At 42.8% G+C, this 21308-nt stretch overlaps 1 long non-coding RNA gene across 1 annotated transcript in view; it reads right to left on the bottom strand.

Annotated features, from left to right (window-relative positions):
- Positions 1-2771: 2771 nt before the first annotated feature.
- LOC125344731 overlaps positions 2772-21308 on the bottom strand; it is a 28148-nt gene continuing 9611 nt past the window's right edge. Inside the window, exons 2-5 of the long non-coding RNA XR_007209625.1 lie at positions 20757-20891; positions 16512-16735; positions 7034-7168; positions 2772-2990 (exon numbers count right to left, since the gene is read on the bottom strand). This is a non-coding gene — a long non-coding RNA (uncharacterized LOC125344731). The remainder of the gene's footprint in view (positions 2991-7033; positions 7169-16511; positions 16736-20756; positions 20892-21308) is intronic.

Below are 21308 nucleotides of genomic sequence, written 5' to 3' on the forward strand. Positions count from 1 at the left end.
AATGAAGTAAAGAAGTCCATACAGGACTTAAGACCTGGAAGCCATCAAGAAAGACCAGTAAGAGGAAGGGAGATTAAAAATCAAGTAGCTAGCCTACAGAGCACACTAGATAAAGCAGAGGATCGAATCTCAGGAACTGAAGATTCCCTACAATCTATGGAGAAAGAACAAAAAACTATACAAAACCAATCCAATCAGCAAAACAGATCACTCCAGGAGCTCCAAGATACAATCAGGAAGCCCAATTTAAGGCTAATAGGTATCAAGGAAAACCTAGAGAAAGAAGTCAATGGAATAGGCAACTTATTTAACAGAATATTAGCTGAGAATTTCCCAAATATCCAGAATGATAGGCCTATCCAGATACAAGAAGCATTTAGAACCCCAAACAGACCAGACCACATCAGAATAGGACATCCCACCTATACATTTTGATCAAAACAGGATCAATGCAGTCCAAGGAAAGAATCCTTAAAGCTTCGAGGGAGAGGAAAATAATCACATATAAAGGAAAATGAATCAGAATTACCCGAGACTTCTCAGGAGAGACTATGAAAGCAAGGAGAGCCTGGAATGAGGTATACTACACCCTAAAAACAAAACAAAACAAAACAAAAAAAACTATCAACCAAGAATACTGTACCCAGCTAAACTCTCATTCATAGCTGAAGGTCAAATGGTCAAATAAAAGTCTTCCACAGTAAGGAAAAACTGAAACAATATATTTCCATCACACCAGCTTTACAGAAAGTCCTACACATGGAAAATATACTACACATGGAAAATAATCAAGATTACAATAAAGATAGAGAAATGAACCCGCCTCCAAGAGACACATCTATCCAGCAAAAGCAAATATCTTCTAAAAGTGAAAGGCTGGAATAAAATCTACCAGGCAAACTGCCCCCATAGGCACGCTGGAGTTGCAATCCCCGTATCAGATAAAATTGACTTCAAATTTAAAAAGGTAAGAAGAGACAAAGAAGGTTACTACATACTAATAAAAGGATCTCTCCTACAGGAGGATATAACCATCCTAAATATCTACACCCCAAATACAGGAGCACCCAACTTCATCAAACAAACACTACTGACTCTAAAAACACTCATAGATCCAAACACATTGATAGTTGGAGACTTTAACACTCCACTGTCACATCTGGACAGATCAACACACCAAAAACGAAGCAAAGAAACCTCAGAACTAAACAACTGCATGGACCAACTAGACTTAACCAAGATCTACAGAATATTCCATCCAGCAACACCAGAATACACATTCTTTTCAGCAGCTCATGGAACTTTCTCCAAAATAGATCACACAAAGGGCACAAAGAAAATATGTACAAACTCAGAAGTATCGAAATCATTCCCTACATTCTCTCAGACCACAATGGAATAAAATTAGAGCTCAACTCAAACAGTCACCACAGAAAATCCCACAATTCATGGAGACTAAGCAACACGTTGCTGAACCATAAGTGGGTCATTGAAGAAATTAGAACACAGATCCAAATGTTTATGGGATTAAACTCAGATGAGCACACAAAGTACCAGCTCCTTTGGAACACAGCAAAGGCAGTACTCAGAGGAAAAATTATATCTCTGAGTACCTACATCAACAAACTGGAGAAATAGCAACTCAAAAACTTAAGGGATCACCTTAAGCTCCCAGAAAGAGAACAACAAGCCAAACACCAAGCCAATAGATGGAAGCAAATAACTAAAACCAAATAAGAATTAAATGACTTAGAGTAAAAATAAACCATCGAAAGAATCAACAAAATGAAGAGTTGATTTTTTGAAAAAATTAACAAGATAGACAGACCCCTAGCAAATCTGACCAAAAAACAAAGGCAACACTACCCAAATAAACAAGATCAGAGATGAAACAGGTAACATCACCACAGAAACAATCAAAATCCAGAACACAATAAGGGACTATTTTGCAAACTTTGACACCAACAAAATCGAGAACCTGGAAGAATTGGATGCTTTCCTAGCAAAAATTGATATCCTCAAACTCAACCATGACGATTTAAACCTTCTAAACAGACCCATATCCAGCAGACAACCTTGTAAACAGACCTATATCCAGTGTCTCTCACAGGCAAGGTTCCAGTTTCCAGCCTCCTCCTCCCCTTCCTCCTCCTCTTCCTCTCCTTCCTCTCCCCCCTCCTCCCCCTCCCCCTCCTGGTCTTCCTCCTCCTTCCCTCTCTTCTCAGTCTCTGTCTCTGTCTCTTTGTCTCTCTCTGTCTCTCTCTCTCAATAGTTCCAGTTTCCAGCATCTCTCTCCCTCCCCCTCCCCCCCAGGCGGGATAAACTGCAGGCAGAACAGCCCCCATGCTGGCACAAGTAGAATTTCATCCTTGGCTCTAGCCCCCCCCCCACCCCCTCCCACCAGCTGTCCCCACCACAGTCCCGGCATCCCTTCCACAGCACAAAGACCCACAGCAAGCTTTAAAGCAGGAGGCCATCAGCAGGCCTTTGGCAGTCCTCTGCTTTGACGCCTGAAGCAGGCAGAAGACTTTGGGGCCATCTTTTTGATGCCAGGAGGTGGCTCAGGACTGCCCACTCTCTCAGGGGGCGATTGCCCTCTCCACTGGGGCTCCCCGCCCTCCTCCCGCTGGGCCGCTGATTTCACTGCGAGCTCAGAGGAGCCACTGGGCCCGCCCTGGCCAGGGAGGCCTTGGTGTCAGTTGCCGTACACCTGCCGGGCAGGCCCCCCCCCACCCCCCCCCACCCCCCCACCCCCCCCCGCCTTACCTGCAGATCCAGAGGGGCTCAGCCGATGCCCCCGGCCGCCTCGCCGCGGGCCCCGCCTCAGCCTGTAGATGGCAGTAGCAGGTGCTGGCGCCGAGCACCAAGCGCGCCGCTACCACCCAGGCTGCTGCCCGCCAGGGCGCTGCGGGACGCTGCGGGAGGCTGGAGGGCCCGATGCGGAAGTCCCCCGCGTGCGCAGGTCCAGCGCAGCCAGAAGGAGACCTGATCTAGAGAAAAGAAAGGAGGGGCAGAGCTCCGCCGCCCGGAAGTCGCCGGAATCAGAACGCTGAGTCCTGCCACTCGGCCGGCCCAGTCCCGGGAGCTTTCTCCGGGGTCGCTGACTCCGTGGGAAGCTCGGGAGCTTCCTGCCGCTGCGCCGCCTCTGGAAGACAGCTCCGCCCCGGCCCCGCCCACCGACACGCCCCCTCGTAGCGGATGGTTTACTCTGAGTAAAACCTCAGGAGGCAGATGGTCTTCCTCAGGCCGCAGGAGTGCTGTCAGTGGGCAAAGTGCAGATATGCTCAGTCTGGCCTCTCTGCCCATGGCTTCGCTATAAGCTATAAGCTTGTGATAAAGCCTTCACTCAACTACATCACCTTCTGAGTCATGAAAGAAGTCACGCTAGAGAGAAAAACCATGGACGCAAGCAGCGTGGCTCCAGGGTAGGTCATCTGTTTGGGAATCAGAAGGCCCTGAGTTCTAACTCCATTACTGCTGAAAAGCATAAAATATATAGACTATATATTTCTAATTTTTACCATAAAAATAATCTTAAAGCTTGGTAATCCATGCCTTTAATAAACCTTTGTGGGAAGCTGAAGCAAGTGGGTTACTTAAGCCCATAACTTGAAAAGCTGCCAAGATCTGATTTCAAATAATAGCTCACTAAGAATAAAAACACTAAGTGAATTAAAAAAAAAACTATAGCTTACCAAACTACAGGCAAATATTCATCAGAGATAAGACTTTAATGAAGTCTTGACAAATTGGATCTGGCAAGATGTGTCCAAAGTTGATACACCATACAAAGAATTTAAACTGGACACATGAATCCTTTTTATCAATAGGAAATCAACCTGTGCAATTCACTCTATAAATGGATTTATCATTTCAATAGATGAAAAAGGAATCTTTTAATAAAAACAATGCTATTATTAGCAATATGTTTTGCTTTGTTTTACTTTTATGCTAGTCCTGGGACTTGAACTCAGGGCTTGGGCACTGCTGTTGAGCTTTTATGTTCAAGGCTAGCTCTCTACTACTTGAGCCACAGCTCCAATTTTGGCTTCTTTGGTAATTAATTGGAGATAAGACTTTCACAGACTTTCCTTACCTGGGCTGGTTTTGAACCAGGATTTTCAGATCTCAACCTCTTGACTAGCTAAGATTATAAACATAAGCCACTAGTGTCTAGTTAAGAACTTTTTAAAAAATATTTTTGTTGTTTTTCAATAGTTGTACAAAGGAGTTGCCATTCAATAAAGTAGTTGATGAGTAAAATTCATCTTGATCAATGTCTCCTCTTTCAGCATTTTCATCCATCCCTCCCAACCAACTCCTTTTCCTTTCCCTCACTTTTCTTAATTTTGTAGGATATACATTGAAAAAATATTATTTTGTGTGTGCCAGTCTGGGGGGTGAACTCAGGGCCTTGTGCATTTTTTCTCCAGGCTAACATTCTACCACTTGAGACACAGCTTTACTTCTGGTGTGTGTGTGTGTGTGTGTGTGTGTGTGTGTGTGTGTGTGTGTGTGTGTGTGTGTGTGGTGTGTGTGTGTATGTGTGTGTGCATAATTGAATAGTCTCACAGACTTGGCTTGGGCTGGTTTTCAACTGTGACCCCCAGAACTTAGCTTTCTGAATAGGTAGATTTGCAGGTAGGAGCCATCAGTGTCCAGCAATACCTTGGGATTTTTTTCACTTCATTATCCTTGCTTTCATGGCTTCTATTGAGCATCATACTAAAATTATAGCTAGTACAATAAGCAATGGAAAAGAGAAAAGGCATGCAAATCAAAAGACTAATTCTACTTTCAGAAAGCATAGCATACTGTATTTAATAAAAGAATTTAGCAATATTACATATACAAGGCCAGTATTTCGGCAATTTCGTTTTTTTTGGCCAGTCCTGGGCCTTGGATTCCGGGCCTGAGCACTGTCCCTGGCTTCTTCCCGCTCAAGGCTAGCACTCCGCCACTTGAGCCACAGCGCCGCCGTTTTCTGTATATGTGGTACTGGGGAATCGAACCTAGGGCCTCGTGTATCCGAGGCAGGCACTCTTGCCACTAGGCTATATCCCCAGCCCAGGCAATTTCCTTTTGATACATTTATAATAAGCAATTTAAACTTTAAGATTTTAATAGCAAAACAATTGAAGTATGTTTATAAAGTTAAAAAAACTGAAATAAATAAATAAAATTACCGCGTGGTACATAAAAATCCTGTGGGAAGCCTGAGCCTAGAGGACTAAATTTTACTGGCCTGGCTTCTTGTAGAAATTACCCAGTAGAAGTCATGCTACAGAAAAAATGCAAACCTCATAGCATAGAGGGTAGTCTTTCCGCTTCTCTGCCTCAAAGGCTCTCTGAGGAAGGCCCAGATGAGCTGAGCTCGCTGCTTATAACAACAAGTCACATATAAAGCTGCTCATTATTTCTAAAATTAAGTTTCAGAGTGGAAATCTTATGGTGGTGGGGGAAACCAAACTGCTCTGATTTTCTGAGTTGCTTCAATTATTTCATCTACATGATAAATAAAGGCTTGAGGCCTTTTGGGGACCAAATAGTTTAAAGATGAAAAGAAAATACGAGTTGCTCTAAGAAAGACTGCTGCCTCTTCATATGAGCACCCTCCACACTAACCCCTTAATATACCTCTCAGAGACAATGCCCAGAGCTACCAGGGGTCCAGCTGTGCAGAGTGCCCTCCAGAACTCTAAGACTCTGCTAATCAGTATCTATTTTTCCCTTCTTTTTGTTAGCACTGGGAATTGAACTTGGGGTCTTATACTTACTTGAGCCATGTCTCTCCTCCCACCCCCAGCGGAATCTTTTAGTTTTAGCTTGTGTTTAAGATAGGGTTTCCTGCTTTTGTTCAGGCCAGATTTAGGCTAGTATTATGGATTTGGCTTGAACTGTGAGCCTCCTATTTCTGTCTCCCATGTAGCTGAAATCCTAGGCATGAAGTACAATATCCAACTGTAACCTTGATTGCTACACTGAGTACACTGAGTACAAAAGACCTCTTTTTAATTTGGCCCTTCCTGGTTTAGAAAATAAGGGTCCAAACACAGGACCCTGTGGAAACTCTAGAACACTATGGAGACTGTAATTGACTGCAGATCTGGCTGGTGTTTGAATGATACTGTCTGAGTGTTTGACCTTTTGCAGTAATCCTGTCAAAAGACAGGTATAAAGCCCTGAAGGTACTTATCTTCATATTTCTGATTGCTTGCTATCTATCTCTTAGAATGTATCTCTTTAAAAAGCCCTGGGCCACAATGAGCCTATAAAAGCAGAGGTTGGGGAAGAGATCTTCAGACTAACAATACTTGTCAATAAACCCATTTCTCACCTCAGGTGGTGTTGGAATATTAATTATTTGACACTGAGATAGTAAATATGATAGATTATTGCATGAGCATTTCTTTATGCAGAGTTTGTTGGTCAGAACCAGCAAGACATAACAAATAAATAAAAACAAGTAGTTTAAGGAGCTTCATAATAATTATGAAGTAATAAGCATCTTCCTACAGAGTAATTTAAGTGTTCTTGATGCCATTCTGTGAGAATTTAATAGAAAATCCACCAGCATTTACTATAGTGCTTATTAAAACATTGTATCTATAAGAAAAGAATAGTATTAACAATCTGTGTAGCTGGATGTAATGGAAAATACATGAATCTTTTTGGACTGAGAGTTTGCTGTACTAAAAAAGCAAACCAATAAGTTCAATAAAATTCTATTTAATCATGTAACGTTATCTTTAATCTTGCATCACATGTTGCCGGTTAAGTCCAAGAATTAGAAAGCAGCCATTCCAGACAATTTTTCAAATCAGTTTTATCTAGGATAGCAGGAAGGAGGGTTCTAAAATAATCTATGCAGGTCTTTTCAAACTAACTGTCTATATCATGCTATGATAATTGTCAACATTAAATGTGAGAATGAAAAAGAACAAAAGGACTATGACCGAAGTGAACTATACCATATTTCTACTTATAAACCAACAGTAGCAAGTCCATACAAGGGAAAATGCAGCCTCCTTACCAATAATTGTTACACCATCATCTTTATCATCTTCAGCCACTTCCTGAACATTGACTTCTGGGTTCATATCAACCTCTTTTCCTGATAACTGTAAATAGGTTTGAGGAGAAGATGGGACCTTGACAGTAACAGAGCCTGTGATAAATTTAAAGGAGAGCTTATTAATGGAAAAAAAAATCAAAATGTCATATCTGTATTCTTACTGGACTGAAAACTAAGCATGACTCTTGGTTTTCTGTTCTTATTCTTTAGCAGATTTATTTAATCATCGGTATCTTTTCTTACTTCCAGATAGTCAAGGTTTTCTTACTCCTGAGACATTCCTTTTAACTTCTGACAACTTCTGTCAATAATCCTACCCAGTTCAGCAGTATCACAAAAGAGTACTTTGCTACATATCAAGTATCCAGACAAGATATACTATTAATTGAGCACTTACTAAGAGCTGGTGAATTAATCCCCATATCAGTTTTATGAAGTATTATCATGATTCCAATTATACAGATAAGAACTTGTTCCAAATAAGACCCTGAATAGCAAAAAGAATTTTAAGCAGAAAGAACAGTGCTGGAGGAATTTCAGTACCAAACTTCAAGCTGTATTACAAAGCTATAGTAATAAAAACAGCTTGGTATTGGCACAAGAACAGGTCTGAGGACCAATGGAACAGAACTGAAGACCCAGAAATTAACCCACAGACCTATGCCTACTTAATCGTTGATAAAGGAGCTAAAAAAAAAATAGGATGGAAGAAAGACAGCCTCTTCAACAAACGGTGCTGGCAAAACTGGTTCAACATCTGTAACAAACTAAAGCTAGATCCTTATATACCACCCTGCACCAGAATCAATTCCAAATGGATCAAAGACCTTAAGGTAATAATCAGATACCCTGAAAACTTTACAAGAAGGAATAGGAGAAACACCTGGGCTCCTTGGTACAGGATGAAAGTTTCTTAACAAAGACCCAGAAACACAACAAATCAAACAAAGGTTGGACAAATGGGATTGCATCAAACTGCAGGGCTTCTGCATGGCAAAGGCTATAGCTTGCAAGATACATAGAAAGTCCACAGATTGGGAGATCTTTACTGGCCATACAACAAACAGAGGAAGGCCTCATATCTATGTACAACTCAAAAAAATTAAATTCCTCCAAAACAAATTCTCAAAGAACCAACTGCCCCCTCAGCAAATGGGCTAAAGACATAAAAAGAGACTTCTCTGAAGAGGAAACCAGAATGGCCAAGAGACACATGAAGAAGTGCTCAAAATCACTGGCCATAAAATAAATGCAAATCAAAACAACATTGAGATTCCACCTCACTCCAATAAGAATGGCCATTATCAAGAAAACTAATAATAACAGATGCTGGAGAGGATGTGGCCAAAAGGGAACCCTACTATACTGTGAGTGGGGGTGTAAACTTGTTCAACCACTCTGGGAAGCAGTATGGGTAAACATAGAGCTCCCCTAAGACCAAGAAGCCCCACTTTTGGGCATCTACTCAAAAGATTACAAGATCACACTAAAGCCACCAGCACAATTATGCTCATCATAGCACAATTTGTAATGGCTAAAATATGGAACCAAGCCAGATGCCCCTCAGTAGATGAGTGGATCAAGAAAATGTGGTTCATATACACAGTGGTATTCTATGCCTCTGTCAGAAAGAATGACACTGCCACATTCATAAGGAAATGGAAGGACATGGAAAAAAATCATACAAAGTGAAGTGAGCTAGACCCAAAGAAACACAGACTTTATGGTTTCCCTTATCAGGAATAATTAGTACACGTCTAGGACTATCCTAGCAGAAGAGCACAATAGCTCAATAGCTATGTACATATGAACACATAAAATGATGCTAAGTGAAATAAACTCCGAGTTATGGAAACAAGTGGTTTAACACTGTTGTGATTTTCAACATACCATTTGAAAATATGCCCTTTTCTTTTGTCTTTCTTTCCTGTGGTTTAACCTCTGATGTCACTGTGATTTTGGTGCCCTGGATATTGCATATATGTGTATTGGAACTAGGGAAGGGAAAGGGAATAGCAAAATCGAGAGACAAAGGATAAAAAGACAAACCAAGGCAACAGCAATACCTACAAAATTATCTGGTATAAACCAACTGCACAACTCAAGGGGGAGAGGGAAACAGGGAGGGTAGAAGTGGGGGGGAAATGAGGGAGGAGGTAACAAGTTGGATAAGAAATGTATGCACTGCGCCACATATGAAACTATAACCCCTCTGTACATAACTCTGACAATAAATTAATGAAAAAAAAAAAAGAACTTGTTCCAGTATCTATGACAGCTAAGCTCAGAATGCAGGTCTAGCTCAATGAGCACAAAGCCCATACTTTCTGATTACATATAAGACTAGTGACCACATGGATCATTATAATCAACTAGCACCCTGAACTCCTGTACCTTCAGTATTACTGAAGTGCCAGACTTTGAAGTCAGGCCCCACTTTACCACGTGAACCCCACTTTACCACGTGAACCTGAGATAAGCAGGCCCTGTGAGCAGACCCAGGATAAGCCCATTAGGGCCCAGTCGGTCTAGAACTCTAACCACTGGGAATGCTTAACTCTGACCACCCCTGGGGTGCCTCGAACCCTGAGCCAATCAGATTTGTACCTGTGTCCTAATCTTGCCTGCTTGAACACCTGATTGTTGTAACTTTGTTTTTTGCCTTTAGAAGCCGTGTGTAATTGTAGCTTGAGGCTCCCTCCTAACCTCCGCTGTGTCGGTGGGTAGGACGAGGCCCGAGATGCAGCTCGCTTAAATAAAGCCTTGCCTTGCTTTTGCATTTCAGAATGTCTGAGTCTTGGTGGTCTTCTTGGTGGTGGTTTCGCGACTTGGCACAACATTTGGGGTTTCGTCCGGGATAGCCCCAGAGACCCCCGAGACCCCAGACTCCGAAGGTAAGAAAATAGCGCTGTTCATTCTGTGTGTCTGTGTCTGTGTGATTTGTAGTTTTGTTTTCTGTTTAGGCCAGCCACTTGAATCTGAACCTGTAGGTAGTGAAGGACCAGCCGGAGTGGACACGCTCATATGGGCAGTCCTGGAGGACTTGGAGAACACCTCAAGCCCTCCACAGGGGGCTCAGGCTTCCCACTACCACCGTGAACCTGAAGGACTGGACCGGGAGGCCCTTCTAACGGGCGCCCGTCCAGTCCACTCTATATTCGGGGTTGTCTGGTCTGCTCCTACACAGGAACGGGAGAGAGAGAGTTAAAGTTAAGAGAGAGAGGTAAAGTTAAGGTTATATGTTCCTGGCTAGGTAAGGTTCAACGCCCCTGAGTCAGCCTGAAGAGTTACAGAAGATGGATGATCTTCACCCATCAGCACCCCTTTAAAACCGAGGGACCAGAGTTGTTTTTGGGAAGATGAGGCAGGATAAACTAGAGGAATGCAAAACAGAGGTACAGAGACTATACTTGTAAGAAATGGTGACAGGCCCTTTGGTTACTACATTGGGCCCTACTGGCCCATGACTTACCTCTATATCATCCCCTAGACATGCAAGCCATTGAAATGGACAGAATGGAGCCATGATTGGCTCCCAAGGTACCAAAAAGAAAAAGGGGGAAATGAAGTGCCAGACTTTGAAGTCCGGCCCCATTTTACCACGTGAACCCCATTTTAGAATCGAACCCTGAGCCAATCAGATTTGTACCTGTGTCCTAATCTTGCTTGCTTGAACACCTGATTCTTGTTACCCTGTTCTTTCCCTATATAAGCCCTGTGTAATCACAGCTCGGGGCTTCCTCCTAACCTCCGCTGTGTCGGTGGGTAGGACGAGGCCCAAGTTGCAGCTCGCTTAAATAAAGCCTTGCCTTGCTTTTGCATTTCGGAATGTCTGAGTCTCGGTGGTCTTCTTGGTGGTGGTTTCACGACTTGGCACAACACTACTTCCACCCATAATTTTAAAAGTAAAAAATCATGAATTTAAGAAACATTTTTCAAAGACTTAACTGTAAAGGTCTCAAAAGTGACTTCCAGGAAGACAGCTGAGGAGCAGCAGAGCCCTAGCTAAGCTCCCTCCGACATCGCAGTTTTCCCATCCCAGAGAAACTTTTACTCCTAGAAAGACAGCCCAAGTAAGTTATAACAGTACAGGGATTCTGGCCAGAAAGGAAATATCGACTTTGCTGGCCTGAAAACACAGATTTGAGCTCCAGGTGGTGTCCTGCCGCCACACTAGCGCTGGCACAGCGCCCCACACCCCGCGCACCTAAAGCACACAGTGGCGACCATGAAGAAATCCTCCAGACGGCGGCAGACAGATGCCAATAGCAGGCTGAGCACTGCAACTAAAATATGAAACCAACCCAATGCCCCTCAGTAGATGAGTGGATCAAGAAAATGTAGTACATATACACAATGAAATGGGCCAAAATAGCAGAGAAAGTGTGAATACCCCATGAAAGACATTCTCACTCACATCCACAGAAGGCAGCCCTTCCCCCATCACCAGAGCAAAGTGCCATCTTTGCCTCTGGCATAGACCTGGCCAGAGCAGACTGGAAATAAAGCAGGCCTGGGGAAAGCAAGGATGAAAGAGCTGTAATAGGGAGGTCAGATCTGGCCAGCGCCATCATTGGCTGTTGGAGGGGTATCAGATTGACTCCATTCAAGATTAGTTAAAGAGAGCAGAAGCCAATTCCATCTTCACTAAGATCTCCCCGCCCTATCCAGGGAAGTTCCCCTTTGCTGTGATAAGATTGTGTAAAGCACTTGACCTCTTGAGATGTGGAAGGTTCAAGGAATGTTCAAGGTTAAACCTGTGCCCTCCCATGAGTAGGCGTATTCACCTGCATCCTGGGAGCCCCACCAAATACAATTCTAACTAGAATAATAGGTTGGTTCAAACAGATACTGGGAGACAGACTGTAACTCCATTGGCCACCTGCATATGACATAGCACGCTCTGTAAGGGTGGTAACCCCATTGGCCACCTGCGTGTGGCAGGTTTGACTATGTGATGTTTGCCTATATAACCAGGCCTGAAAGGCAACACGTGGTCACAGTTCCAGGTCTCGAGTATGGGCTGCGACTCTGGCCAGTCGGTTTGCTTTTTACTTCCCCAATAAATCCATCCTTTTATCATCTTTTTTGCTGGAGACTGAGTGGTGGACTCTAGCAGGAACCAGGAATCCCCTCCCTTGTGGGGGGTGACTCCATTACAGGGGCCATCTTTGCAAAGGGCAAGAGTAACTGAACAGTGAGAGCTAGCTCTGCTCAGAAGACGATCCCTCTGCCCACGTGGGAGTATCTCTCCTCGGGCTGAGACTCACAGACTCAGGTAAACTCAGCCAGTGGTGCCCCGCTGACTCGGTGGCTGCCGACTCTCCAGCAGCAGGAATTTCTAAAATCAAACCCAAAGTGGCAAGCAGCTACTGGCAGGAAGGAGCAAACAGACAGGAGAGTAAACAGTTCCTGAGACAGATAAACAGCTCCATTACAAACGCCCAAGTCTCACCAGCAAACAGCTGAATTCCACAGCCAGCTCTGCCTAGGAGGTCACCCTGCCCAAGAGGGAGGAACCTCCCCCACTGCAAGCAGCTCTCAGCCAGCTAAACCAGGCCCCAGGCGCCCCACCTGGCTGAGTCCAAGCCTATTCAGAGCCAGACTTTAAAGGCAGCAGTCCCACAGCAGATGGGAGGAGCTACGGTTCCGGAGATTGCTCAGCTTCCCCCAACTACAGAGGACACCTAAGTCCTACCTGCAAGCTGTGCTAACCACAGAGCCCCAGGATTTAACTATTAGGGGAGGAGGGTCAGAGTAGATCCACCCCCTTTAAAATTACTTTCCTTTGACTAATACCTTTACTCTTTTCTGTTGACTCTCCATTTTGTCTATTATTTTAACCTCGCTCTTTCTACCGATTCTACTCTTCTCCACCTTTCCATTTCACTGAAACTAAACCAAAATCATCATCCCCCATTCATTTTACTCTACTCTCTTCAATACCCCTAACTTACCCTCCTAAATTTACTTCTAGGACCTCCAGACTCCATTGACCCCTGGTTATAGGATAGAGGGTATCCTTGTTCAATACGAGTGAGTCAAAGAGGTTCATAGAGAAATCCCACTAGTCCAAAAAGAACTAAATATGAGAATAAAAATTGCTCATAGGGTTATAATGGTAAATAAGTAACTACTGAATACAGGGTTCGGGGTTGGTTGTTACATTAAAATTATATTCTTCTGGCACACCAAATTTGCTTTTATATACAAAAAAGAGAGGGAAGATATCTGTATATAACTGTGAACTTCTAAGATTTATACAACAGTGCTTGGTAAGGTCTGCTTTGGATCTTAAATGGTGCTCACTGGTGCTTGTAAATTGGCATTTCCAACCAAAATGGGCAGAAGAAGCACAAGAAAGATGGCAAACAAGGGAATCTCATCTCCCGCTCAAAAGAAGAAGGAAGCAGAGCAATCAATCAAAGACCTAGAAGAGAACCCTCAAAATGCTCTACAACTCTACTGATAAAAATGTTAAATGAAAAGTTTGAATCTCTTCAGACAGCTATTCTAGAGCATGAGGAGGCGAACCAAAGATTAATACATCAATCCGTCCATAAAGTAATAGAGGATTTCATGGCCAACACAAATAGAAAGATAAATGAACTTCAAGAGTCCAAGAGAGCTACCCAGCTAAAAGATTTGAGAGACAGCACTTAGAACCAAATTAATGAAGTAAAGAAGTCCATACAGGACTTAAGACCTGGAAGCCATCAAGAAAGACCAGTAAGAGGAAGGGAGATTAAAAATCAAGTAGCTAGCCTACAGAGCACACTAGATAAAGCAGAGGATCGAATCTCAGGAACTGAAGATTCCCTACAATCTATGGAGAAAGAACAAAAAACTATACAAAACCAATCCAATCAGCAAAACAGATCACTCCAGGAGCTCCAAGATACAATCAGGAAGCCCAATTTAAGGCTAATAGGTATCAAGGAAAACCTAGAGAAAGAAGTCAATGGAATAGGCAACTTATTTAACAGAATATTAGCTGAGAATTTCCCAAATATCCAGAATGATAGGCCTATCCAGATACAAGAAGCATTTAGAACCCCAAACAGACCAGACCACATCAGAATAGGACATCCCACCTATACATTTTGATCAAAACAGGATCAATGCAGTCCAAGGAAAGAATCCTTAAAGCTTCGAGGGAGAGGAAAATAATCACATATAAAGGAAAATGAATCAGAATTACCCGAGACTTCTCAGGAGAGACTATGAAAGCAAGGAGAGCCTGGAATGAGGTATACTACACCCTAAAAACAAAACAAAACAAAACAAAAAAAACTATCAACCAAGAATACTGTACCCAGCTAAACTCTCATTCATAGCTGAAGGTCAAATGGTCAAATAAAAGTCTTCCACAGTAAGGAAAAACTGAAACAATATATTTCCATCACACCAGCTTTACAGAAAGTCCTACACATGGAAAATATACTACACATGGAAAATAATCAAGATTACAATAAAGATAGAGAAATGAACCCGCCTCCAAGAGACACATCTATCCAGCAAAAGCAAATATCTTCTAAAAGTGAAAGGCTGGAATAAAATCTACCAGGCAAACTGCCCCCATAGGCACGCTGGAGTTGCAATCCCCGTATCAGATAAAATTGACTTCAAATTTAAAAAGGTAAGAAGAGACAAAGAAGGTTACTACATACTAATAAAAGGATCTCTCCTACAGGAGGATATAACCATCCTAAATATCTACACCCCAAATACAGGAGCACCCAACTTCATCAAACAAACACTACTGACTCTAAAAACACTCATAGATCCAAACACATTGATAGTTGGAGACTTTAACACTCCACTGTCACATCTGGACAGATCAACACACCAAAAACGAAGCAAAGAAACCTCAGAACTAAACAACTGCATGGACCAACTAGACTTAACCAAGATCTACAGAATATTCCATCCAGCAACACCAGAATACACATTCTTTTCAGCAGCTCATGGAACTTTCTCCAAAATAGATCACACAAAGGGCACAAAGAAAATATGTACAAACTCAGAAGTATCGAAATCATTCCCTACATTCTCTCAGACCACAATGGAATAAAATTAGAGCTCAACTCAAACAGTCACCACAGAAAATCCCACAATTCATGGAGACTAAGCAACACGTTGCTGAACCATAAGTGGGTCATTGAAGAAATTAGAACACAGATCCAAATGTTTATGGGATTAAACTCAGATGAGCACACAAAGTACCAGCTCCTTTGGAACACAGCAAAGGCAGTACTCAGAGGAAAAATTATATCTCTGAGTACCTACATCAACAAACTGGAGAAATAGCAACTCAAAAACTTAAGGGATCACCTTAAGCTCCCAGAAAGAGAACAACAAGCCAAACACCAAGCCAATAGATGGAAGCAAATAACTAAAACCAAATAAGAATTAAATGACTTAGAGTAAAAATAAACCATCGAAAGAATCAACAAAATGAAGAGTTGATTTTTTGAAAAAATTAACAAGATAGACAGACCCCTAGCAAATCTGACCAAAAAACAAAGGCAACACTACCCAAATAAACAAGATCAGAGATGAAACAGGTAACATCACCACAGAAACAATCAAAATCCAGAACACAATAAGGGACTATTTTGCAAACTTTGACACCAACAAAATCGAGAACCTGGAAGAATTGGATGCTTTCCTAGCAAAAATTGATATCCTCAAACTCAACCATGACGATTTAAACCTTCTAAACAGACCCATATCCAGCAGACAACCTTGTAAACAGACCTATATCCAGTGTCTCTCACAGGCAAGGTTCCAGTTTCCAGCCTCCTCCTCCCCTTCCTCCTCCTCTTCCTCTCCTTCCTCTCCCCCCTCCTCCCCCTCCCCCTCCTGGTCTTCCTCCTCCTTCCCTCTCTTCTCAGTCTCTGTCTCTGTCTCTTTGTCTCTCTCTGTCTCTCTCTCTCAATAGTTCCAGTTTCCAGCATCTCTCTCCCTCCCCCTCCCCCCCAGGCGGGATAAACTGCAGGCAGAACAGCCCCCATGCTGGCACAAGTAGAATTTCATCCTTGGCTCTAGCCCCCCCCCCACCCCCTCCCACCAGCTGTCCCCACCACAGTCCCGGCATCCCTTCCACAGCACAAAGACCCACAGCAAGCTTTAAAGCAGGAGGCCATCAGCAGGCCTTTGGCAGTCCTCTGCTTTGACGCCTGAAGCAGGCAGAAGACTTTGGGGCCATCTTTTTGATGCCAGGAGGTGGCTCAGGACTGCCCACTCTCTCAGGGGGCGATTGCCCTCTCCACTGGGGCTCCCCGCCCTCCTCCCGCTGGGCCGCTGATTTCACTGCGAGCTCAGAGGAGCCACTGGGCCCGCCCTGGCCAGGGAGGCCTTGGTGTCAGTTGCCGTACACCTGCCGGGCAGGCCCCCCCCACCACCCCACCCCCCCCACCCCCCCCCGCCTTACCTGCAGATCCAGAGGGGCTCAGCCGATGCCCCCGGCCGCCTCGCCGCGGGCCCCGCCTCAGCCTGTAGATGGCAGTAGCAGGTGCTGGCGCCGAGCACCAAGCGCGCCGCTACCACCCAGGCTGCTGCCCGCCAGGGCGCTGCGGGACGCTGCGGGAGGCTGGAGGGCCCGATGCGGAAGTCCCCCGCGTGCGCAGGTCCAGCGCAGCCAGAAGGAGACCTGATCTAGAGAAAAGAAAGGAGGGGCAGAGCTCCGCCGCCCGGAAGTCGCCGGAATCAGAACGCTGAGTCCTGCCACTCGGCCGGCCCAGTCCCGGGAGCTTTCTCCGGGGTCGCTGACTCCGTGGGAAGCTCGGGAGCTTCCTGCCGCTGCGCCGCCTCTGGAAGACAGCTCCGCCCCGGCCCCGCCCACCGACACGCCCCCTCGTAGCGGATGGTTTACTCTGAGTAAAACCTCAGGAGGCAGATGGTCTTCCTCAGGCCGCAGGAGTGCTGTCAGTGGGCAAAGTGCAGATATGCTCAGTCTGGCCTCTCTGCCCATGGCTTCGCTATAAGCTATAAGCTTGTGATAAAGCCTTCACTCAACTACATCACCTTCTGAGTCATGAAAGAAGTCACGCTAGAGAGAAAAACCATGGACGCAAGCAGCGTGGCTCCAGGGTAGGTCATCTGTTTGGGAATCAGAAGGCCCTGAGTTCTAACTCCATTACTGCTGAAAAGCATAAAATATATAGACTATATATTTCTAATTTTTACCATAAAAATAATCTTAAAGCTTGGTAATCCATGCCTTTAATAAACCTTTGTGGGAAGCTGAAGCAAGTGGGTTACTTAAGCCCATAACTTGAAAAGCTGCCAAGATCTGATTTCAAATAATAGCTCACTAAGAATAAAAACACTAAGTGAATTAAAAAAAAAACTATAGCTTACCAAACTACAGGCAAATATTCATCAGAGATAAGACTTTAATGAAGTCTTGACAAATTGGATCTGGCAAGATGTGTCCAAAGTTGATACACCATACAAAGAATTTAAACTGGACACATGAATCCTTTTTATCAATAGGAAATCAACCTGTGCAATTCACTCTATAAATGGATTTATCATTTCAATAGATGAAAAAGGAATCTTTTAATAAAAACAATGCTATTATTAGCAATATGTTTTGCTTTGTTTTACTTTTATGCTAGTCCTGGGACTTGAACTCAGGGCTTGGGCACTGCTGTTGAGCTTTTATGTTCAAGGCTAGCTCTCTACTACTTGAGCCACAGCTCCAATTTTGGCTTCTTTGGTAATTAATTGGAGATAAGACTTTCACAGACTTTCCTTACCTGGGCTGGTTTTGAACCAGGATTTTCAGATCTCAACCTCTTGACTAGCTAAGATTATAAACATAAGCCACTAGTGTCTAGTTAAGAACTTTTAAAAAATATTTTTGTTGTTTTTCAATAGTTGTACAAAGGAGTTGCCATTCAATAAAGTAGTTGATGAGTAAAATTCATCTTGATCAATGTCTCCTCTTTCAGCATTTTCATCCATCCCTCCCAACCAACTCCTTTTCCTTTCCCTCACTTTTCTTAATTTTGTAGGATATACATTGAAAAAATATTATTTTGTGTGTGCCAGTCTGGGGGGGTGAACTCAGGGCCTTGTGCATTTTTTCTCCAGGCTAACATTCTACCACTTGAGACACAGCTTTACTTCTGGTGTGTGTGTGTGTGTGTGTGTGTGTGTGTGTGTGTGTGTGTGTGTGTATGTGTGTGTGCATAATTGAATAGTCTCACAGACTTGGCTTGGGCTGGTTTTCAACTGTGACCCCCAGAACTTAGCTTTCTGAATAGGTAGATTTGCAGGTAGGAGCCATCAGTGTCCAGCAATACCTTGGGATTTTTTTCACTTCATTATCCTTGCTTTCATGGCTTCTATTGAGCATCATACTAAAATTATAGCTAGTACAATAAGCAATGGAAAAGAGAAAAGGCATGCAAATCAAAAGACTAATTCTACTTTCAGAAAGCATAGCATACTGTATTTAATAAAAGAATTTAGCAATATTACATATACAAGGCCAGTATTTCGGCAATTTCGTTTTTTTTGGCCAGTCCTGGGCCTTGGATTCCGGGCCTGAGCACTGTCCCTGGCTTCTTCCCGCTCAAGGCTAGCACTCCGCCACTTGAGCCACAGCGCCGCCGTTTTCTGTATATGTGGTACTGGGGAATCGAACCTAGGGCCTCGTGTATCCGAGGCAGGCACTCTTGCCACTAGGCTATATCCCCAGCCCAGGCAATTTCCTTTTGATACATTTATAATAAGCAATTTAAACTTTAAGATTTTAATAGCAAAACAATTGAAGTATGTTTATAAAGTTAAAAAAACTGAAATAAATAAATAAAATTACCGCGTGGTACATAAAAATCCTGTGGGAAGCCTGAGCCTAGAGGACTAAATTTTACTGGCCTGGCTTCTTGTAGAAATTACCCAGTAGAAGTCATGCTACAGAAAAAATGCAAACCTCATAGCATAGAGGGTAGTCTTTCCGCTTCTCTGCCTCAAAGGCTCTCTGAGGAAGGCCCAGATGAGCTGAGCTCAGCTGCTTATAACAACAAGTCACATATAAAGCTGCTCATTATTTCTAAAATTAAGTTTCAGAGTGGAAATCTTATGGTGGTGGGGGAAACCAAACTGCTCTGATTTTCTGAGTTGCTTCAATTATTTCATCTACATGATAAATAAAGGCTTGAGGCCTTTTGGGGACCAAATAGTTTAAAGATGAAAAGAAAATACGAGTTGCTCTAAGAAAGACTGCTGCCTCTTCATATGAGCACCCTCCACACTAACCCCTTAATATACCTCTCAGAGACAATGCCCAGAGCTACCAGGGGTCCAGCTGTGCAGAGTGCCCTCCAGAACTCTAAGACTCTGCTAATCAGTATCTATTTTTCCCTTCTTTTTGTTAGCACTGGGAATTGAACTTGGGGTCTTATACTTACTTGAGCCATGTCTCTCCTCCCACCCCCAGCGGAATCTTTTAGTTTTAGCTTGTGTTTAAGATAGGGTTTCCTGCTTTTGTTCAGGCCAGATTTAGGCTAGTATTATGGATTTGGCTTGAACTGTGAGCCTCCTATTTCTGTCTCCCATGTAGCTGAAATCCTAGGCATGAAGTACAATATCCAACTGTAACCTTGATTGCTACACTGAGTACACTGAGTACAAAAGACCTCTTTTTAATTTGGCCCTTCCTGGTTTAGAAAATAAGGGTCCAAACACAGGACCCTGTGGAAACTCTAGAACACTATGGAGACTGTAATTGACTGCAGATCTGGCTGGTGTTTGAATGATACTGTCTGAGTGTTTGACCTTTTGCAGTAATCCTGTCAAAAGACAGGTATAAAGCCCTGAAGGTACTTATCTTCATATTTCTGATTGCTTGCTATCTATCTCTTAGAATGTATCTCTTTAAAAAGCCCTGGGCCACAATGAGCCTATAAAAGCAGAGGTTGGGGAAGAGATCTTCAGACTAACAATACTTGTCAATAAACCCATTTCTCACCTCAGGTGGTGTTGGAATATTAATTATTTGACACTGAGATAGTAAATATGATAGATTATTGCATGAGCATTTCTTTATGCAGAGTTTGTTGGTCAGAACCAGCAAGACATAACAAATAAATAAAAACAAGTAGTTTAAGGAGCTTCATAATAATTATGAAGTAATAAGCATCTTCCTACAGAGTAATTTAAGTGTTCTTGATGCCATTCTGTGAGAATTTAATAGAAAATCCACCAGCATTTACTATAGTGCTTATTAAAACATTGTATCTATAAGAAAAGAATAGTATTAACAATCTGTGTAGCTGGATGTAATGGAAAATACATGAATCTTTTTGGACTGAGAGTTTGCTGTACTAAAAAAGCAAACCAATAAGTTCAATAAAATTCTATTTAATCATGTAACGTTATCTTTAATCTTGCATCACATGTTGCCGGTTAAGTCCAAGAATTAGAAAGCAGCCATTCCAGACAATTTTTCAAATCAGTTTTATCTAGGATAGCAGGAAGGAGGGTTCTAAAATAATCTATGCAGGTCTTTTCAAACTAACTGTCTATATCATGCTATGATAATTGTCAACATTAAATGTGAGAATGAAAAAGAACAAAAGGACTATGACCGAAGTGAACTATACCATATTTCTACTTATAAACCAACAGTAGCAAGTCCATACAAGGGAAAATGCAGCCTCCTTACCAATAATTGTTACACCATCATCTTTATCATCTTCAGCCACTTCCTGAACATTGACTTCTGGGTTCATATCAACCTCTTTTCCTGATAACTGTAAATAGGTTTGAGGAGAAGATGGGACCTTGACAGTAACAGAGCCTGTGATAAATTTAAAGGAGAGCTTATTAATGGAAAAAAAAATCAAAATGTCATATCTGTATTCTTACTGGACTGAAAACTAAGCATGACTCTTGGTTTTCTGTTCTTATTCTTTAGCAGATTTATTTAATCATCGGTATCTTTTCTTACTTCCAGATAGTCAAGGTTTTCTTACTCCTGAGACATTCCTTTTAACTTCTGACAACTTCTGTCAATAATCCTACCCAGTTCAGCAGTATCACAAAAGAGTACTTTGCTACATATCAAGTATCCAGACAAGATATACTATTAATTGAGCACTTACTAAGAGCTGGTGAATTAATCCCCATATCAGTTTTATGAAGTATTATCATGATTCCAATTATACAGATAAGAACTTGTTCCAAATAAGACCCTGAATAGCAAAAAGAATTTTAA

Source organism: Perognathus longimembris, unplaced genomic scaffold (genome assembly GCF_023159225.1).
Source record: "Perognathus longimembris pacificus isolate PPM17 unplaced genomic scaffold, ASM2315922v1 HiC_scaffold_4079, whole genome shotgun sequence".
NCBI lineage: Eukaryota > Metazoa > Chordata > Mammalia > Rodentia > Heteromyidae > Perognathus > Perognathus longimembris.